This window comes from Triticum aestivum, chromosome 2A, assembly GCF_018294505.1.
Source record: "Triticum aestivum cultivar Chinese Spring chromosome 2A, IWGSC CS RefSeq v2.1, whole genome shotgun sequence".
Taxonomy (NCBI): domain Eukaryota; kingdom Viridiplantae; phylum Streptophyta; class Magnoliopsida; order Poales; family Poaceae; genus Triticum; species Triticum aestivum.
In genome coordinates, this window is record NC_057797.1 from 685,694,960 (window position 1) to 685,716,616 (window position 21,657).

The 21,657-nt window shown below is 41.8% G+C and overlaps 1 pseudogene; it reads left to right on the forward strand.

Annotated features, from left to right (window-relative positions):
* Positions 1-2,759: 2,759 nt before the first annotated feature.
* LOC123185933 (pumilio homolog 1-like) lies at positions 2,760-20,955 on the forward strand (annotated as a pseudogene).
* The last annotated feature ends 702 nt before the right edge of the window (positions 20,956-21,657 follow it).

Sequence of the window (21,657 nt, forward strand, 5' to 3'; positions counted from 1 at the left end):
CTAAACAGTAAACACCATCTACGGCTGTATGTACGGCTGTATGTACGTAACAGGATAATCCGTCAGGCGGGCGGGTGGCAGCTGCTCCATGGTCATTAATCGTCAGCTCTAATGCCCTAAACGTGGTGGCATGGCAGCAATCAAATGAGCCATCGAGTCGTACGGTAGGACATAAGTTTTTTGTTTTCTTTTTATTATTTGGGGGAACGATTGGACATAAGTTGATCTTTCAATTACTCTGATCTCCCAACTGAAAAAAGAAGTACTCTGATCTCAGTAAAATAGTCTTCTTTACGCATTCAGCTCGCGAATGGTATATCACGCTTACTATGAGATACATCAGTGCCCGCCTTCGGCGCTCCTACTAGTTTATTGGACTAGTAAGCAGTTTTCCTTTTGCGCCAGTTCATCTCACATGTTTCTTATTTATGCAATGGTTTTTTTTCGGATTCGGTGCATAGTGCATTGCTTCTCACCCGGCTCAGCCAGGTGGACCACTCTAGCCTGCTATTTTGTTTTTTCTATTTTGGTTATTGCTTTGTATTTATTTTATTTTTATTATCATATAAATTTTATTTTTAAGGTTCCTTTCTTCTTATTATTTTTCATTTTTTGGGGTTTCTTGTTCCTTCCTTTTTGCTGTTCTTCTTTTTATTTTATTTTATTTTTGCAGTTTTTCAAATATATGTTGACTTTGTTTTAATAAACATCAAACATTTATTGTATACATGTTGAACATTGTTTAGATGGACGTTGAATACTTTTCAAAAATGTCATGAACATTTTAAAAAATATATTTACATTTCTCTGAATAGCTAGAATGCTAGATTATTGATATATGCTATGAAGATTTTTATAAAATCAACTGAGCTAAATTTAAATTTTATGAATACTTCTTCAAATGTTATGAACATATTTTTAAACCCATTTTATATGAATTTGAATTTTTTAACATTTTCATGAAGATGTTTTTCGAAGAATTATGAACATATGTTGAATCTTATTTTTTTTCCTTTCTTCATATTTTCTTTTTTAAATGCATGTTGAAAGCTTTAAAGATACACCTCAAACATTTTTCTAAATACATGGTAAACAATTTTCAGATACAAGTCGAACATTTCTAGATACACCTTGAAAATTTTGGGAATACATGTTGAACATTTGTCAAATGCATGCTGAACATTATTCAAATACACTGTGAACATTTTTTAAAGACAACGTGCACATTTTCACAACACCCGTTGAACATTATTCTAAATACCCTGGTCATTACATGTTGAACATTTTTGTAAAAATTGAAGCAAGAAAAGAAACCCTGCGTGTGTGGCTTCCGTGAGAAGTGTGCCTCACACTCTCCCGTTACAAACCTGGCTTATGCACGCGTCGCTGCAGGCAATGATTATTCTGCGAAATGCAAAGCATAACTAAATTGGTTAGTTATCTGTTTCCTATTCCAATCTCACAAAAAGTTGCAAAGTTTTAACAACTCATGATTTTGGCAAATATCGGCAAGAATGTTAGCTGTAAACCAATCAACAACATAGACCCACCTGCCTCCTGCTCGAAAACCACATTTGGTGCTTCAGGCGTCTGTTACTTCGTTACCCGTCACTCGTGCACACCCTCGATCCCCTCTATCTGGCGAACTAGGCCGACCCGTAGAACTAGGAGCCCCGCAAGAGTGTACCCCGCCACAGACGATGGCCGCTCGGGCTTCGCTAGGTTGGGGAGGGAGGAGATTGGGGCGGTGGCGCCTACGGCTGGTAGGTGGAGCCCTCATGTCGCCCTTGGCAGGGAAGATCAAGTTTTTTCGTTTTTGTTCTTGTTGTTTTACCTATATCTCACTCTGGTTGTCTAGCTTTCTAACGAAACATCCCATGGTCGTCGTACCTAGCTGCATGGCTGCAATGAACATGTATTCACTCATGTACACGTCATCTCTTTCCATGAGTCCTGAACCTAGAAAGGCAAGTGTCCCGTCAAGGTTTTCCAAAGATTGATACCACGAAGAAGCTATTTTCAAATAAAATTATTGTAATTCTTAATCTATACAACCATTACAAGACCCCGCGCGGGGGGGGGGGGGGGCGTGGGGGATCAAAGTAATATGAACCATCAAATCATATGCATCCAACGACCTAGATTGCTTCAATGGTGAGCCCTCCACATGTTTACCGTGTAATCAATACCATCCCAAATATTGACATTATCAGTAACGACATAGTTAACCCGTAATTAATATCTCGTATTTCCTTCAAAAATATCCTACCTAGTATCAGCATATATTTAATACTGCCTTTTCAAAAACTCTCAATTAATACCCTACCTGCTATCGACGCCCATTGCACGTACGATTTACTAGTTATATTAGTTACTACCTTGTAATTTCTTGGATTTTTGATTCAAAGCAATGTACCGTGGTAGTTGTAAGTTTTTTTTGACAGCACTGTGATAGTTGTAAGTATATATGCATAAAGTCACAAGCGTCTATAAAACATATATATTTTATTGTGTCCTTTTCTGCAACGGACGGCTGGAAAGCAGCGCGATAGCAGCAGCAACACCCAGCAATTCGGCCGCGCTGGTAGTGATACACTGATACTAGTAACTAGTAACGTACGCCTAATCTCTGGCTTGGCATGCACGTGGCAACTCTCCAGTTGAAACGTATATGCACCTCCCCTCCCCCGGTTTATATCTCCCTCGCTCCCACAATCGCATTCTCAAAAAAGTCATTCGCTATACTCCTCCGGGCTCTACTTATGTTCCTTTGAACCAGAGAACATCCTCTTCTGGTTACAACATGGACTAATTGCATATTGGTGTTCCTTTGAACCACGGAAGATCCTCTACTACTTGTATACTCCACCCGGCTCTCCTTCAATTTCACACAAGGTAAGTTGTATATACTCCATATCGTGTGCTTCTTAACTACTCTAGATCTAATCCATATCTCCTCTCCTTGATGCTTTTTGTGCTAGATCTGACTTTTTTCAGTCGCTATATATTTTTCTTTAGCCCATGTTTAGTAAGTGTACATGTTGAATTCATGCCTGTGTTCCTTTTTTTTGTTGAATTCATGCTTGTGTTCCTTTTTTTGTTGGATTCATGCTTGTGTTCCTTTGAATCAGAATAATTAGGCTAAGTATGGAATACAAGAGTTTAGATCAGATCTGAGGGGGTCATGTGTTCAGAAAGAGTTAAATACACTAGAGGTGCCTCAACTTGTCATGCGCGGTCAGTTTAGTGTCTAAAGTTGCAAAATACATGAAATTGATGTTCGAACTTGTCTGGTTGTGCAAATACGGTGCCTCCATCCGTATCTAGACATACGTCTAGCCCATGTGGAATGCCAACGCGGCAGTGGCCCACTTGTAAGTGGTTGAGAGCGAGGAATGCGCTAGGTGGCCGGCGCATGAGGATTTTTTAGAAAACCCCCTCATGTTTTATTTAATCACGTATGTAAACGTGAAAAATTGGAGAAAAAATTACGTGAGGCAGGATTCATCGTGAGACCTCGCGATAGCAGATTGTAGTGCACTCCCAGGTTGTCTACGAGGACATACTATACTCATCTAAAATTAACGAGGTCGAACTATATATATTGCATTGCTATGCGAAAGGAAGCATTGAAGCACGGGCACATTGTGTCGCTTGTTTTAAAGTTCAAAGAAACAGATTTTTACATTTAAAAAAATTCTGAATTTTTTTGCGCATGCACACACAAAAGTGTAATATAATTTTTTTTGAAGTTGTACTAACTCTGTACTAAACTAGCATCAATTACTATGGATCCGATGGAGTAATAATAAATTAAACTGCCAAGAACTTAAAGAAAGTTTTAGTGCATTTGGAAAAAGTTCATCACATTTTTCGGAAAATGTTTCATTTGTATTAAAAAATTGTAACATGTGTTTTAAAAATGTTCGTGTTGCATTAAAAAAATCACAATGTGCATTAAACAAACTCAATGTGTATTAAAAATTTATTCTGTAACATGTTAAATAATTGTATTAAAATTTCAACACAATACTTTTTAATACATGTTGAATAGTTTACAAATACTATGTTGTCAATTTGTTAATAAATTGGTTATTTTAGAAATACAATGAAGATAAACAATGATTGTGTGTGTGCTTGTTGTCCAGAATGAACATACATAAATTTATAAAACAATTTGTAATGTAGGTTCAACTATTTAAAGCACCATAAATTTTGAAAAAGCTCATGCCTACCTCTTCAAAGTACACAATAATGAAAACAAAAAACAGATTTAAAATACAGAATAATTGCATGTTGTATTTTTTGTATGTGAAAAATTGTGTGTCATGAAACAAAACAAGAACTTGGACAAAATAAAAATAAAACCGATAGATAATGCATTAGGAAAATTGCAGAGCATTGCGTGAAAAGTGTATGTATAGCTTTCTAGCTAAGTGTTGTACGCATGACATATTTTAGCCGGTTGACCAGATCATGCGGTAGTTATCCCGGAGGAGCTAGGTTCAAAACCCCTTCCCGTTGATGTTTTTTCAAGTTAGTTCTTGCTACCATACGTTGTATTTGAGGTCTTTTTTACGTGATTAAGTAAAATATGAGAGGGTTTCTGCAAAATAAATCCTCACACGTGGAGCACCCAGCATGTTCCGCACTCTTAGCCACTGACAGGTAGGCCACTGCCACACTGACATGCCACAAGGCTGGTCGTACGTCTGCGCATATGGACGAAGGCACCATATTTGCACAATCAAACAAGTTCGAGCACCAGTTTAATGTATTTTATAACTTTAGGCACTAAACTGACCATGCAGAACAAATTGGGTCACACCTGCGTAAATGACAACTCATCCCGTGATTGGCGCACCTGACCCCGAGGCGACTCAGGGGCGAACGCCGACAGGGATTGGCGCCACCGCTCCGGCGGGAGAGATCCAGAATCCACCTAGTGAGAGAGAGTATGAGAGGGACCTGAGGGCCGCCGATGAAGATGGAGACCCCCTGGGACTCCGCGACTCATGGATCAGGATGAGGACTGTGGTCTGCAGATTGGCAAAGAGCAAGATCCACAGGGGAAAGAATCTGGAAGACTGCGGGAAGGTTTCAGATCGGCCGATTGACCAGGGACTGTAAAAAATCGGTCAGAAATTGAAGCAGATGAGGAGGGATTTGGAACGTGTGCATATGGTCAGAGATCATCCGAAAGTGGTGAGTTTGAAGTTACCTCTAGCAGGTAATCCTTTGCCTACCCCAAAGACTTCTTATTGCACGGATATGGAGGAAACTATTGTGGTTTGCTCAATCAAAAGGCCTGACTCCAATGTGGAAGAGGTCGTGGAGGACACTGGCAATGAATCATCCATACTAGATGGTAATGTGCAGGATCCAGTGTCAATATTTGAGTGTGTAGATACAGTCCGGTAGGATGCGATGGTCAGCGTGCAACAGATCACCCCTATTCTAGAATCTCCATGCACTGCTGCAAAGATTGAGGGTAAATGGCAGCAAATCAGATGCAATCAACCCCTGTTTCTAATGGATAGGGGATGCCGAAGGAGGAAACGGATTCATCAATCTCAAACGGGCGATCCACCTGACGAAGTATTGGGAGTTAGTACAATGATGCTGCACAAGAAAAGATCTTCTACGAACCCTTGCTGGAAGGAAACAATTTCTGGTATCAAATTAGTTTTACAAGAAAAGAGGATGCAAGGCTTTCTGATGATGGAGGCGAAGGTGATCACATTTAAAATTCTTTTCAAGCAACGCAAAGAGGTGCCTATCTCTTTTGATCCAGGTGATCTCTTTGAGTGTGTAAGGTGGAATAGACATGATGCTACTTCTGGGAGAGCCAGTAGGAATCTGAATGCTTTTCTCAGAGTTCAGTTTGAGTTGCCTTTCAATCGGCATTTACAGACAAAATTCATCACATGTACCAAGGGGTACTTGGATGGTTATGTGGCTGGCAATGGTAATAAGAGCAAGACATTGGCTTCCAAAATATCTGGGAAGAAAAAAGAGAAGGACACTGGTCAGACTGTTGTTGTTTTTGTATCTGTTTTGGGCAAAAGAGTGGCTAGCGTGTCGGCTGTCATGACCGGATGGCAAACTGTGCTGGGTGAGGGTCTTGATAGCAACACTGACCCTCCCCTGGAACAGGAAACGATGAGCAAGGAGGTGAACATGCCGGATCAGGTACAGAACCGTACTAACGGTGGACTGAAGAAAGACATGTTGGATGTGTCTGAAGATGGCTCGGTGTTGGGAAAAAGGAGTGTGTGTCCTGTAGAGGCAGCAAGAGATATTGTTGATTGGCAGGAAATAGAGGGAACTGTGGGTGCTAAAAAGAAGAAAGGGGTAGGAGAGTCTGAAGGCAAGAATTGTAATGGGAAGAAAGGAGGAAAGGAAGCTACTGGCCCCGGGGCTGCCGGTCACCTGGCGGGTGCGGATGAGCGCGCCCGTCAGGAGGCATGAGGATCCTAAGTTGGAACTGCCGAGGTTTAGGGCAACCTCGGACAGTTCAGGAGCTCGTGTGCCTTGTGAGCACATATCGCCCGTCGGTAGTTTTTATCCCAGAGACCCGTCAGTGTGCCGAAAATGTCAGGAACCTAAGGTGGAGACTAGGCCTGAAACATTGTATTACCCACAATGGGAAGGGCAAGGGAGGAGGGATAGCATTGTTTTGGGATGAAACAATTGAAATAAAGAGACTCTCAGTTGGCCCGAGGTATATTGATGTGTATATTAGGGAGAATCCTCATAGCCCAAGTTGGTGCGGCACATTTGTGTATGGCGAACCAAGAGCTCATGAACGTCAACATATGTGGGACTTGCTTAGGAGAATCAAGACGCACTCAAGTGAGCCGTGGATGATGATAGGGGATCTGAATGAAACCATGTGGCAGACTGAACACATCTCAGCAGCAAAAAGGCCAGAAAGAAACATGGCTAACTTTAGAGAGGTCCTCTCAGACTGTAATCTTCATGACCTAGGCTTTAGGGGACCTTACTGGACTTATGATAATAAGCAAGCAGGTAAAGACAATGTTAAAGCCAGAATAGACAGGGGTGTGTCCTGCCCTCGGTGGTCTGAACTCTTTAAGGATGCACATATCCAACACATTTGCTCCTCCAGGTCTGACCACCTACCACTCTTGTTAACATTCAGTGAACGCATGGAATACAGGAAAAAGAACAGCAGCTTTCGGTATGAAGCCATGTGGGAGAGGGAAAATTCCTTGTTTGAGACGGTGGACAGCACATGGAGCAGGTCTGCAACTGCTAGTTCAATGGAGGAAATTAAAGAGAAGTTGGGCTCGATACAACAAGTGCTGCAAAGTTGGGCTAAGGAAGAATTTGGATCCATTGTTAAGAAAACAACACAGTTGCACAAGAAACTCGAGAGCCTCTGGGAAGGACCTCCCACAGCTGGTAGGCAGTACGAAATAAACAGAGTAGCGAGGGAACTTGACGAAGTTTTGTTGAGAGAGGAAATTATGTGGAGGCAAAGATCTAGAACAACCTGGCTGAAAGAGGGCGATAAAAACACTAAATATTTTCAGCAGAAGGCAACCTGGAGAAGGAAAAAGAATACCATCACAAGGTTGAAAGATGGTAATGGCCAGTGGGTTGAAGATAAGGAGGGGATCCAACAGATGACCACACGCTTTTTCAAGGACCTATATACTAAAGATGATAAGGTGGCACCGCAGGAATTAATCAACATGATGCAAGCGAGGGTTAATGAGGATATGAATAACATGCTCACAAAGGATTTCATAAAAAAGGAAATCAGTGACGCCTTATTTCAAATCGGCCCATTGAAAGCACCAGGGCCCGATGGGTTTCCAGCCCGCTTCTATCAGAGGAATTGGGACATTTTAAAAGAAGATGTGGTAGGGACGGTAAAGAAGTTCTTTGCAGATGGGATCATGCCCGAAGGAATTAACGATACTACTATTGTCCTCATTCCGAAAGGCAGCAACCCGGAGAGCTTGAAGGACTTCCGTCCGATCAGTTTATGCAACGTCATATATAAGGTAGTGGCGAAGTGTCTAGTAAACCGATTGAGGCCATTCCTGGATGAAATCATCTCCGAGACGCAGAGTGCGTTTGTCCCTGGGAGATTGCTAACGGACAATGCCTACATTGCGTTTGAATGCTTCCATAAAATTCAACATAGCAAGAACGCACGAGATACTCACTGTGCATACAAGCTAGACCTGGCGAAAGCATATGACAGAGTGGACTAGGGTTTCCTTGAAAACACTCTGCGCAAATTGGGATTTAATGAAAAATGGACGAACTGGGTGATGAAGTGTGTTTGCTCGGTGAGATATGCTGTCCGGTGCAACGGTGAGCTGCTGGAAACTTTTAGTCCGTCGAGAGGGCTGCGTCAAGGAGATCCCCTTAGCCCATATCTATTCCTCTTTGTCGCGGATGGTCTTATAGTATCCTGAATAAGGAGATATCCAATGGTAACATCACACCCATTAAGGTGGCAAGAGGGAGCCCAGGTATTTCGAATCTCCTCTTTGCCGATGACAGCCTTTTGTTCTTTAAAGCATCTGCGGAGGAAGCCAATGCCGTTCAAAAAGCGCTCGCTTTGTTTCAAAATTGCTCGGGTCAGCTTCTCAGCCCAAGTAAGTGTTCAATACTTTTCAGTGAGCGATGCCCGAACACAACCCAAGAACGGATCAAGGAGACCCTGGGTGTGGTGTCGGCCACGTTTGAGAGCAAGTACTTGGGACTCCCTACTCCAGAGGGGAAAATGAAGGATGATAACTTTCAACCCATTATGGACAGGTTTGGCAAGCGATGCAATGATTGGTCGGAAAGGTATATGTCTCATGCAGCGAAGGAGGCACTTGTGAAATCCGTAGCTCAAGCTTTACCCACCCATGTGATGAGTGTTTTCAAGATGTCTGTAGGCTTCTGTGAGAAATATGAGAAGCTTATCAGAAAATTTTGGTGGGGTGAAGATGGAGAACACCGCAAAGTCCATTGGATGGCTTGGGATAAAATGGTAAAACCCAAGAGAGCAGGTGGGATTGGATTCAGAGATATGCAAGGTTTCAACCAAGCACTTCTAGCTAGACAAGCATGGAGATTGATCCAGAACCCGGATAGCCTCTGTGCTCGAGTCCTTAAATCCAAATATTTTCCGCATGGTAAGCTCCTTGACACAGTCTTTGCATCGGATGCATCACCTGCATGGAGAGGGATTGAATTTGGGCTGGAACTTTTGAAGAAAGGCCTCATATGGCGTGTGGGTAATGGAAGAAGTATTCAAATCACAAGAGATAATTGGATCCCCAGGAAGGGAGGACTCAAAGTGGCGAACTTTACCTCCAGAACTCGGTTGAGATGGGTCAACCAACTATTAGTGCAAGGGGAAAATAATTGGAACAGCAAACTTATATATCGGATTTTCAATCATTTTGATGCAGATGATATTTGCAAAATCAAACTGCCGACCAATCCGACGGAGGATCATCTTGCGCGGAATTATGAGAAATTTGGAGTGTTCTCTGTGCGGAGTGCGTATAGACTGGCCATGAACGGACCAGGGCGAGACCTAGCTACATCTACATCTGCATGTAACAGTAACAACCGTAGCATATGGGATCTTATTTGGAAGGCTTCAATGTCGGAAAAGGTTAAAATATTTGGTTGGAGGGTTGCGACCAATACCCTGGCTACCAAGAAGAATAAATTCAAACGAACTCTGGAGGTGGATACTACGTGTAGCATATGTGGAAATGCAGAGGAAGAGGAGTTCCACAGTGTGATAGAATGCACCAAAAGCAAGGCTTTGAGATTTGCAATGAGAGAGGTTTGGGACCTTCCAGATGAGGCGACATTCAGAAACACTGGCAGAGATTGGCTACAGATCATCCTGGACACATGCAATGCAGACATGCGGGATAAAATCCTTTTACTGATATGGAGAGCATGGTTACTACGGGACAACTGCATGTATGGGGATGGGAAAGAATCCATCTCGAGATCTGCATCCTTCCTGACAAGATATGAAGAAGAAATCCGAAACTGTCTTGTCGCCACAGATAGCGAGAGGGGGAAAGAGCCAGTGGGAAGCAAGAACATACGTAATGTGAGGCGGGAAAATGTTGCAGGCAACCATTGGTATGCTCCTCCAGCGGGATTTGCAAAACTGAATACGGACACAACATACAACCCTGACTCGGGACTGAGCTATGCCGGAGCTGTGGCTAGAGACCACAAGGGAATCCCCGTTGTCTCCCTTGGGCAGAATACTGGGACCTGCATGGACGTAATGGAGGCTGAAGCATTGCTATTAGAGAAGGCCTGATAGACCTGTCCGCTCTGTTTAATGGCCATATAATCATCGAAACTGATTGCAGTACACTAGCTAAAGAGTTGTCCCCGCAAGCCACAAACTAATCCCACTGTTTTCCGATTATTAGAGATATACATGAGTGCTTGGGGCACTTTGTATCCTGGCAAGTCAACTAGATCAGCAGGGAAAGAAACAAGCTCGCGCACAACCTGGCGATGGAAGCAAAAGATCATGGGGACTTCAAGGTGATTGGAGTTGTACCAAGTAGGGTACAGGAGGTTTGGTTGTATGACTGTAATCATTCTCCTGTATAATTTGGGGGCTCGTCATTCTCAAAAAAAAAGATCAGATCTTGTGCGTAGTTAATTTTCTGTTCACTGATTGCAACTCCCTTGTATTATCTTGCACATATTTTATCTAGATCTATCATGTTTTCTTGGACTTGTTACTTGTAGCTAATTAGATCTGATTTTCGTACCTATACATGTTCATCAATTTTGGGTGCATACATGTTTCTTGCTCTTGTTTGTTTGAATGGACAAAACTTGTGCATGTAGCTTTCCTGTAAGGAAAAGAGTCATGTTTTTACACGATGTCATTGTGTAAAATTTTACAGAGAGATGGACAAAAAAGGCAAATCCAAGGCCATTGACGATTACGTGGGAACGACATCCCATTTCCATCGTGGCAGCGGGATAGACAGCGGCAAAGAGATATGGGAGGACGATGCTGCTACCATTGCTCTTGGCGGCCGTCAACGTGAACGGAGCCTTTTCCTCAGCTTCTTAGATAAACAGGTAATTAATTAATTATTTTTGCCAGCCCCGTATATCATTGTTTACATCATACATATCATGCATTCTATTTAAAACTGATAATTAATGTACTGCTATAAATGTATATTGATAAGGTAAAGGAGTATAATGCATTTACACCCATATATTAATTCTTTACCCAAATATCTTCAACTACACCATATAGTATTTAATATGTGTTTAGATATTGTTGTTGGTGTATCTAAAAAATCTCTCATTTAATGGGTCTTATAAGACAGAATATATGAGTATTTTTGGTTTGGTGTGAAAGTATCTAGATTGAGGTATGGTAAATCTCTGTTTCCTTGTTAAATAAGTTGTCAAATCATATTTTTGTTTAAGTTACATGATTAAGATATAGTTCAAAGTGAAACACTCGGACGGCTAATGGTAGAGTTCTAGGAAATCTTATCTAGACGATGGTCCTGGGAGACCAACCCCAGGGAACCCCTCCCCCCTTGGTGATCGTCATCCCATGGTTGGCATTTTTTAGCCAAAAAATCCAATATAAAACACCCTAATGGAAAGAGCTACCACGCCAGTTCCTAAAAGCTGCCAGCCACACACCCCTCAAATGCAATGAAAACTGTCAGGGGACCACTTCCGGCGAATGCTCGCCTGGGATGAGGGTCCTAGTTCTATTATATTAGTAATTCTACCTCGCAAAAAAAGTAACTCTAACATATATTTGGCACCAATTAATGGTAGTGGAATTTTCTACATGATTTACTACAGTGGGCCAGAGTAGTATTTTGGAAAATAATTTTCCATATAAAAGGATATTATTAAGTTCCCAGCTGTATCGTGCTACCATATAATTATTTGGTACGTCATTAATGGTACCACTTTATACATGTACTTAATGAGAGCAGGATATGTTTTCCACCATAATTTATAGTTACTACTGACTACTACTATGGTAGGTTGCTTATTATAACTACGGTAGATGTGGTTGCCTAGTGAACCAAATTATTTTGGAAATTAGTTTTACATTTTAAAAGGATTTTTTTGTCCATACCTAAGATACCTATCGGGACCTTTTTAAGTAATGTTTTCGAGACTAATACATATCCTTTAGTGTTGTTTCCTAACAGAAAAGAGACTCATGTTCCCTCCAAAAAGGAGAAGAAAGAAAATATCCTTGTGTTGGGCCATTTATTTTAGAGAATGGTTATTGGATCACTCGTTTTCTTCCCTAATGGGTCAGAAGTAGCCTTCCTGGTGAAATGGACCATCTTCTAATCAGGCCAACAATGCAGATTAGTAAAGCGCACTTTAGTTTTTCATCCCGCTCCATCTCCGACGGTGCTGAGGCAAGGTGGTGATGACCTACATGAATGCGACGACCTGGGCAGCAGCATGCACGGAAAATCCCTTTTCTAATTTCATCTTCCAATTCTGACTAAGCTAGGGGTACACCATCCACAAATTTGATGGACAAAGGAAGGATGTTGATCCATTCTTCGGCACCAACGGTACACCGGGACAGTACCGCAAAGGGCGAAAGATGTCTCTTGATGTGTCAATGTCACATTGGTGTGTCAGTGTCACATGGGACCCATGCGTGCCTCCCTCTGACAATGACCTTGTCGCACTCATTGCTGAAAGGGTTGCACCATCCGGCTTTGTTTACTGCATTGTCGAGCAATGCTCTATTGCCTATCGATAGTCACTATAAGGAGATAAGGTCGCATACAAGGAGCCAACCCCGCACAAACCTCATTGTAGTCACCGGCTATGTTGCGGTGTACGTTCTCCAACACCTCTATGTCCTCCCTCACCCTAGGGGGTATTTTTGCCTTCATCCTGGAGACCTCTGACGCCATGGTCTGCTCTAGTCTGGTCGAATAAGAGGAGATTAGGGGATGCAGAAATGTTGGGTGGGGAAAAAGATTACTAGGGACATTTTTGACAGAGTATTGCCTCCCATATGGAGGATGTGTCAAAGAAAAAACAAATGTCAAATAGTCAAGGTCTAAAGTGGATGGGGCAATGTTATAACCAAAGAAATAATAAATCCTCAAGGTACCAACAAAGATGGGGGATATCAATTTACCCTTATAACTGATGGCGGGTGGTGGTGGCAAGTTGGTGATATGACGGTTGAAGCATAGCTGGAGGAGCCTGAAATGCATGTATCTTATGTGCCATAAATATGGAGGTTACGACTGCGCAATCGCCTAGTGGTAGCTTCATCGACGGCCTCGGCATGAAGTGAAGGTTCTAGACGATGGGGGCTGGGATGAAATCATATATCACAGAAACACACTGGTTTGGAGCACATTTCAGACTCCAAGCCATCAATAAGGGTAGACCACCTCATGACACTAGATCAATATACATTTGGTTGTTCTAGGTATGCACTACAGCCAAGTACCCATTCCTGCAATGTGCTCGATTAGTGCAATCATCTTAGATTTTTCTCTTAACACTTAAAAAAAATACTTGCGTCTAGTTCTCCTCCTCTTCATTTTGTGTGTGAATTGTGACAAGGGTTTGCCATCAATCATCACATTCAGGGACAACCTAGATTTCCTCTCATGCCATAGGTATCAGATCATCATGACAAACATTGAGTCATAAGCCTTGTGCTTGTCTCTTAGGATATGGTTCAAGTGTCCTTGGCACCATTCATTACAGAAACATGAAGCACTTGAAGTGAGACAATAAAGGTTAGCCCATTTATGGTTAACGAAGCACAACCTCTAAAGGCACCCCCAGTTGATCAAAAGGGATAAACAAACTACTTGGATGCGTACCTTTAACCCAAGTGTGTAAAGTTAAAGGTCACAAGGGCATCAAGAGTCAGAATCCCCAATAGGTACATGAACAATTCCTTAAAGTCATGCTTAAATACCAACAACCTACTTTCAGGGGGTATGTCCAATATAAGGCATGGCTTGGTCCTTGAAGCCTTATTTCTCAGCATGCCCAAAGGATGAAAGAAACCTCAAAGCCATGCTTAGATTCCCAAAGCCTACTTGTTAGAGTGAGCGGTGTGAAATCATCGGTGTTAAATATTTTAGTTGGTCCAATTGAAGTGATTAAATAAAATATTGTGCTCCGCAAAGAAAGCACCAAGTGATCACCTTGTGTGGTCAAAAGTGGTGGCTAGTTGTACTGATTGCAACTCCGTGATTAGAGACTGGGGGCATACACCATGTATCCATATTGTTACTATGTTAATAAGTAAGGCATGTATCAAGATGCTTTGAATGGTATCCATTCTATTCAAGTGTAACTGAATATCTTGTATGGTTATACCAGCTAGGATGGCTGCATTTGGATTATGAGTTCTGGATAACATTCTACTTGCTTGTTGTGTATCAACAAGCTTCTAGCAATGCTTGCTTCAGATGTATCAATATGGGTAGTGCATGGAAGCATCTCCGCGAGTCACATTATGCCATTATCAGCTACCAAGGATACAAACCTTGTCCTATGATGTGGGAGACATCAAGGATCATTAACCACAAGCTTAAGTGAGCTCCCTTTAGAACATCCAAATTGATGCGTATTTGTAGAAAATTCCCAATCAGTCGGGAACTTATTTAACATTAGTAGACATTGTGTTGTAATGTTGAATAATGTATCGAGTTAAGTAACTGTTTTTAGTTGTGAGATTCAACTGCTAAGAGATTTGAAGATCTAATGGTGTTGTCAAGATGAGAATTGTTCCCAAAAAGAAACTACATTTCATTCATTTGAAGCATACCATTGGACACAAAGCCTAGTCTGAATCAAGGGGAAACGAACTATGTGTCTAGTACCTAAGTCATCCTTTTTGATATGTTTTGAAGGAGTGTATGTACTTCATATGAATTAATATCTAGAAAAGAGATAAACAGACCGCTAGTCATCGAATTCTCATGACATAAGCACATTGGCCATTCTTCTCTCAAATTGTGACGAACCGATCACTTTGGTATGTTTTATGAGCGATCTGGTCACTCGGTCCTTCCCAACCCTTATCCGTGCGGATGTGGCGTGCTGACTCAGCATGGGGCTCACAGTGCAGTCACTCAGGAGGTGTTTAGTTTGCAGAAAACACCCTGGAAACAAGTTGAGCTCGGGGACATTTACTTTACGTTCACTTCTTTTGCAATACACCCCATTAGTTTAATCTTAGAGGGGTGGGGGTGGGGGTCGTACGCATGTTGGCAGAGGGTACACATGGCAATGCTCCCATGCCCATTGTGCCTACCCGCCATCACCCACTCTTGCCATTTCCATCTTCCCGCCATCGCCCACTCCCGCTAATGCTCTTTTCCCGCCATCGCCCTCTCCCGCTCCCGCCATGGCCAGCTCACTTTATAATTGCGTTGGTCTGCATGATTTCGCCATAGCCAAGCAACACCATTGGCCAGCCCTCTTCTCATGTGCCACAATGCCGAGGAAGCTTTCCACCTCACGGGTCTCCATCATCAGGCGGCGCCGCAACGGCACCCCCGCCTAGCGCCCAGGATGGGTGACTTCTCATCTCGCATGGGCCGCTCCATGTCCGGCACATCCAACTCCTCCTCTACCACGAGCAGCTACTACAACTCCTCTGACACCGAGCCAACGACATCAGGCCTCTCCACTAACCTCTGGGAGATTGAGAAAAAAAGATGCTGAGGAAAAGGAGGCGCTCGAGGCGATGTATGCATAGCTCCATAACAACATTGGTGGCGGTGAGAACGGGAAATTCTTTCCTGTCAAGAAGGTGGTTTTGGGGCAGCCAACGCCTGGGTAGGAGGCCTCTATGCTCACTGTGCATGAATAAGAGGCCCACGTGGTGAACAACAACAACTTGACCAGGCGGTGCTCACAATGTCTCTTTCCACTTCACAGGCCGAGGCGATCAGGCACCAGGCCGCCGAAGCATTGTCACCGAGTTGCAGTGAGGCTATCTTTGCCGCCCTCGACAACAGAGATGAAGAGCCGGCACCATCAAATTAAATAATAACAAAATAAATATGCTAAAGTTCAAACAACAGAACATGCATTAGGCCTATTCATTGTACTGAATAATCACAACTGGACTTGACTCACTGCTAGACAGAACATGATATCAAATTAATATCATGTTCCTTTGTTCTTTTTGACAGAATATTCATTGCTGGATTTGATTTTTTCGAAAACATTTTCGATGAGATCAAAAAATTTACCTCAAATTGGCACCCGAGAAATCTTTGGATGATGTCACTACCTTGTTTTGCCACACGACAAGCAGGGACAAGTAGGTGAATGCATTTGTCTTCCTTGCGCTCCACACCTATTGAACTTGGTATTGAAATGGTATTGTGGTAGCCGAAAGTTGAATTCTGACAACTCCTCCTACAAATGAAATCTTTTTGAGCAAAACCTGAGCAGTCATGAATATAGATGCTCGAGAGAGGACTTGGATTACTTACCTGAGAGCTTGTCTTCGATCACCATCAGCACACAGCCATTGGCTTCCATTCCTCCCTTGTGCACTTCTGCCCGCTGGCGCCACCCATCTCACCAAACAACAGAGGGCGTCGGTGGGGGAGGGGGGATGCCACCGGTGGTCACGCCTCCTCGTCCTAACCTAGTCGGTGATGCCTAATCGACGTGATCCGCACATCCATGCATGGTACCTTCCACTACCGACGCTGTCGCCGCCTACATCGGGTTAGGATTTTGGTGCTCAATTTGGAAATGAAGGGGAAAGGGAGCTCAGCTTCTTTCGAATATATTTTCTACAAATTAAAAGCCTCACGAGCGACTGCACTATGGGCCCCATGCTCGGTCAGCACACCATGCCGACCCCGTTATGGATTGAAATGGCGAAGTGACTATTTCACTCATGAAATAAACCAATGTGATCGGTTCATCACATTTTGAGAGAAGTGTGACCAATGTGCTCATCTTGCCAGAGTTGAGTGGCCAATTGTGCATTTATCTCTCTAAAAAACCTTCATAGAAATTCTTTACGAAAATTGATTTCATAAATTCCCTTGTTAAAAATGTCAATCTACAAAAGCATTACAAGAAATTGCTTCAATTGGAATACAATAATTCATGGCAAAGAATGAAGTATAGTTGATGGTTTGACTTAGTGTTAATAGTTTTATTTTTAGAAAAGGACAAGTATACATTATAAGACCAATGGCACGTATGGAACATACCTTTTACACAACTTAATACACCATCTTCACATCAATTATTTCATATAAAACTTGAGATACTAACCATTCACATTTGTTGTTTCAAATGAACAAAATCCTAATAATGTGATCTTATAAAAATTTCTCAACTACCATGATGCCACTATAGAATTTACCATACCCACCCATAGAGAATTTATACTGATTTTAGCATCACAAGCCTCTCCATGGCCATTCCCCATTGAAGTTCACTGCTTGCAAATTGCAATCACGCTCACTTAAATTTAGTGTCCAAACCACACCCTGATTTGGTGTGGCAATCATAAACTAAATCAATGTTGTGAGTCATCTCTCAAATTGTTCATGGGTTGGGTTGGTGGGCTTAGTGCCTTAGCATGACTATAGAGACTTATGAATTGGTAGGCCAAAAATATTCATACATGCTGGCATGCTTCTCTTGCCATACAACATCTCCACCATGCACATGCCTAGATAAGGAAGGAGCCAGTGGTACCATACGGGCGGGACGTCGCTTACATCATTGCGAGCTCATAGATGATGATTTTCTTATCAATGGTGGTGAATAACCTCCCTTAATTTATATTTGTGAGAAATTTTCATCTCAATAGTAAATTGGGGTGCTATGAGATGAACATAGCGACGGCCACCATGCATTCCCTATATTATGCTTGAAATTTTTTCATTGCAATTCGCTCGATTACTAGATTAACTGGTCCATTGAGATGCAAGTTACACTGCATTAGTGCTCTCCACTACTTCAACTTTTTTTCCAATTTTTAAGATTGCAGGACAAATTGGTTTAGCACGATTAAAACTGATGTTGTGTGATAGGTTGATTGTATTGCTCAAGTTACCTACATTTTTTCTTGATTTTAATTTGGCAACACTACATTTGTGCTATATTACACGACATAATAATTATTTGCCCAAAAGACCCAATTGTTTTAGTTTTTGTTATTGTATTGAAAGTTGAAATAATGATTGTTGTAGATAAAATTTGCATTGAGAAAAATTTAGTGTCGTCGACTCTACACTCAGTGTGATCCACTGAGCAGTGAGCAATGACCAATATCATATATCTGACATATGGATGGAATTTCCCCTTGAAACTACCATAAGATCATGAGTTAGTAACTGATGGTTGTCATTGTTGTTTTACCTATTGGAAATATTTGCACCATGAGTGCTCCTCATAATGGAAATAATAAATTGTTGTTTCCTTTTCAGGATGATCCAAAGAGCGAAGAAGAGTCTACTGTACACAATCAGAAGTTGCCCCAAATTGGTGACACATACATATATCCATTTCAGCCTGTGAACTCTTCTGCCTCTACTTCAAATAGTGTTGTCAAGGATTATACTGAGCTACAATCCCAAATTCCACTACCGAATATGGATGTCATTGAAGATTTGCGTGCACAATCATCATCATCTTCTTCAAGGATTGTGCCTAGTAATTTTGCTAATATGATGGCGATACAGGAGGCATGTCTTCGTGCATTGATTGACCCAAATCAGGAATTATCCTGCAGACTATGGCGTCAGTCCCCTGAGGCTTTGAAGAATCACTACGCTCTCGATGTTGAGATGGCATGTTTTGGAGGGCATGTGCCAAATATAAATGCTCCTGGAAATTCTGAGTTCAATATACTTCTTTGGCTAATCAAGAATCCAGTAAACCAATCTATGCGGCTCATTAATGTCAAGGGTCACGTGCCTTCTCTCAGGTGCACATAACTCATGCGACCTTTATCTTCATATTACTCCCTCGGTCCCATAATATAACTAGTGTAAGAAACACTCTTATATTATGGGACAGAGGGAGTACCTTATTAAGATAACACAAGTACTAAGCATTAGTTTCAATTAGTATATTCTTAAGGCTACATCTCCTATTATGCTATGCATCCCTTGAGGAAATTGCAACCTTATATGGTAAACGGTCCATTACCCTTTGTTGTATTTGACATGCAGTGCTGACCCAATTGGGAGCTGCTTTATACGACAGAAACTTGACGAAGCAACTACTGGAGAGATAGTCATGCTATATAAAGAAATCACGCCTCACGTCCTTACACTGACCACTAATGCCTTTCCCACTTATGTTATCCAAAAGGTTTTCTTCCTCTAATTCCTATAGAATTTTGTATTTTGAGTCTGTAATTAAGGATGTTGAGATTAATCAGACATAAACTTCTGTACTTACCTTCTAATTTTTTATAGCTTCTTGAGCATGGACCACGAGTCTACTTCAGGATACTAATTGCTAATCTAATGGGGCATGTGTTAGACCTAAGCCTTCATCTCTATGCTTGTCAGGTGATCCAGAAGGTAAGCTGAACACTATATTTATCTTTTCTAACATCTCATGATGGAAGGAATTAAGGTATGCTTGTAGTTTGCAAACTGCACTTCTATATTTGGAAAGCCTCTTCTTTGTAATGTCATGTATGATAGAATATGTAATTTAGTCAAACCATCCATTCTCATTTATTCTTTTGTTAATATGTTCATTATCTTAGATAAATTCTGTTATAAATATAATGTAATGTCAAATGCATAAATAGTTTAAGCTGATTGTGTTTCATTATGTTTTAAGTTTTTACCCTGGTATGCCATATTGTTTCGTTGCGAGCTCGGTCAATGATGGTGTCTCTTTGTTCAGGCTTTTGAAATAAGCGACATTGATCAATAAATAGAGATGGCCAAGGAGCTTGAAAGCAACCTATTCAAATGTATCTATGATCAACATGCAAACCATGTCGTTCAAAAATGCATGGAGTGTGTGCAGCCACAATATATCCAATTCATCTATAAACGGTTATGTGGTAGGGCCAAGATGTTATCCACACATCCTTATGGATGCCATGTGGTTCAGGTTGTTAGTTTGGGCATTACACTTTTTACCACTTCCTATCTTTCGACGTTTGTTTGTACCTTGTTCACTAATTATTCCTCCCGTCCTCGTGATCTTCTTAGAAAATGCTGGAGTTCTGCAAGGATCCTCAAATTATGGACTTGTTTATCACGAAGATTCTCGATTGTGTAAAGGAGCTGTCGGTAGACCCATATGGAAACTACGTTGTGCAAGTAAAATATGGAGTTGGTTGTAATTGATGAAATAATGTCGCGGCTAAACGAACAATTCACATGTGTGTTCTATCGACATGTTGCAGTACATTGTGGAACATGGAGGATCTCGTCATCGACAAATTATTATGTTGAAATTTGTTGGTAGCATACTACAGATGAGCCACCAGAAGCACTCTTCCAAAGTCATTGAGAAGTGCCTAATCTATGCCAGCTACCACGATTGCAAGCTTGTCATAAATGAGATCCTTTCTGCAGGTGGTGGTCAAACTGCAGATCATCTCGTGGTATGTGGATTTTGAGATCTTACCATTGTTACTCGACATCCCTAGAGAGAGATAGCACATGACTAATCTTGTGTGGTTGACTGGTCATGCAGGGCATGATAATACACCAGTATGCAAACTGTGTGGTGCGGCAGATGATTGATGTGGTGAACGATTGGCAGATCAACATGATAGTGGATGTGCTGACACACAACAGGGACACTTTGGTCATGTACGCCCATGGGAGGCAGGTCATTGCGCAGGTCGAGCGGCTCCTCAACGGCATGGCACCGTCCCCCGACTCCTTTGGGCAAACATCGTCGTCGTCTTAGTTCCTCTAGTGTGTTTTTAATTACTTTTACTATGGTTTGCTTTCTTTGTCTCTCTTGTTCTTCCTGGAGCATTAGTGATCGGCATAAATCGAACTAACGTGAACTCTGTTGCTTTCGTTTTCCCCATTAGGGTGAACCAAATTGTTTCTGTAGAGGAGAATCAAACTATAACCACCTCTGGTCTAAGGATTTGTCAGGCACCCAGCCTACCATTATCTATGAACTGAACTGTTTGTTTTCCATAGCATTTCACTACTACAGGATACTGCTAACGCGACACTACGATCAGAGACCCTTTGCCGAAACTGTGTGCGATGCAATAATCACAAACGGTGGTGTTAAAAACCATCAAAAAAGGTGCAAAACGTTTGCGATAGCGGAGCCATCAAACACTGTTCAGATTTTAGTTGCGTGTGCGATGCAGGGCACACGGTTAATCCATTCCAACTGTTTGCGATGAGGCAGAACAATAGAAACGGACAGCCATATCAATTTGTGTGCGATGCAGGACACACGGTTAATCCATTCGAACTGTTTGCGATGAGGTAGAACAACAAAAACGGGCAGTCATATCAATTTGTGTGCGATATACGGCATACGGTTCACTCGAACGAACTGTTTTTGATTAGGAAACACAACGGAAATGGTTCAACTTAACAAGATGTGTGTGATATACTGCATACAGTTCACATGGATGAACTG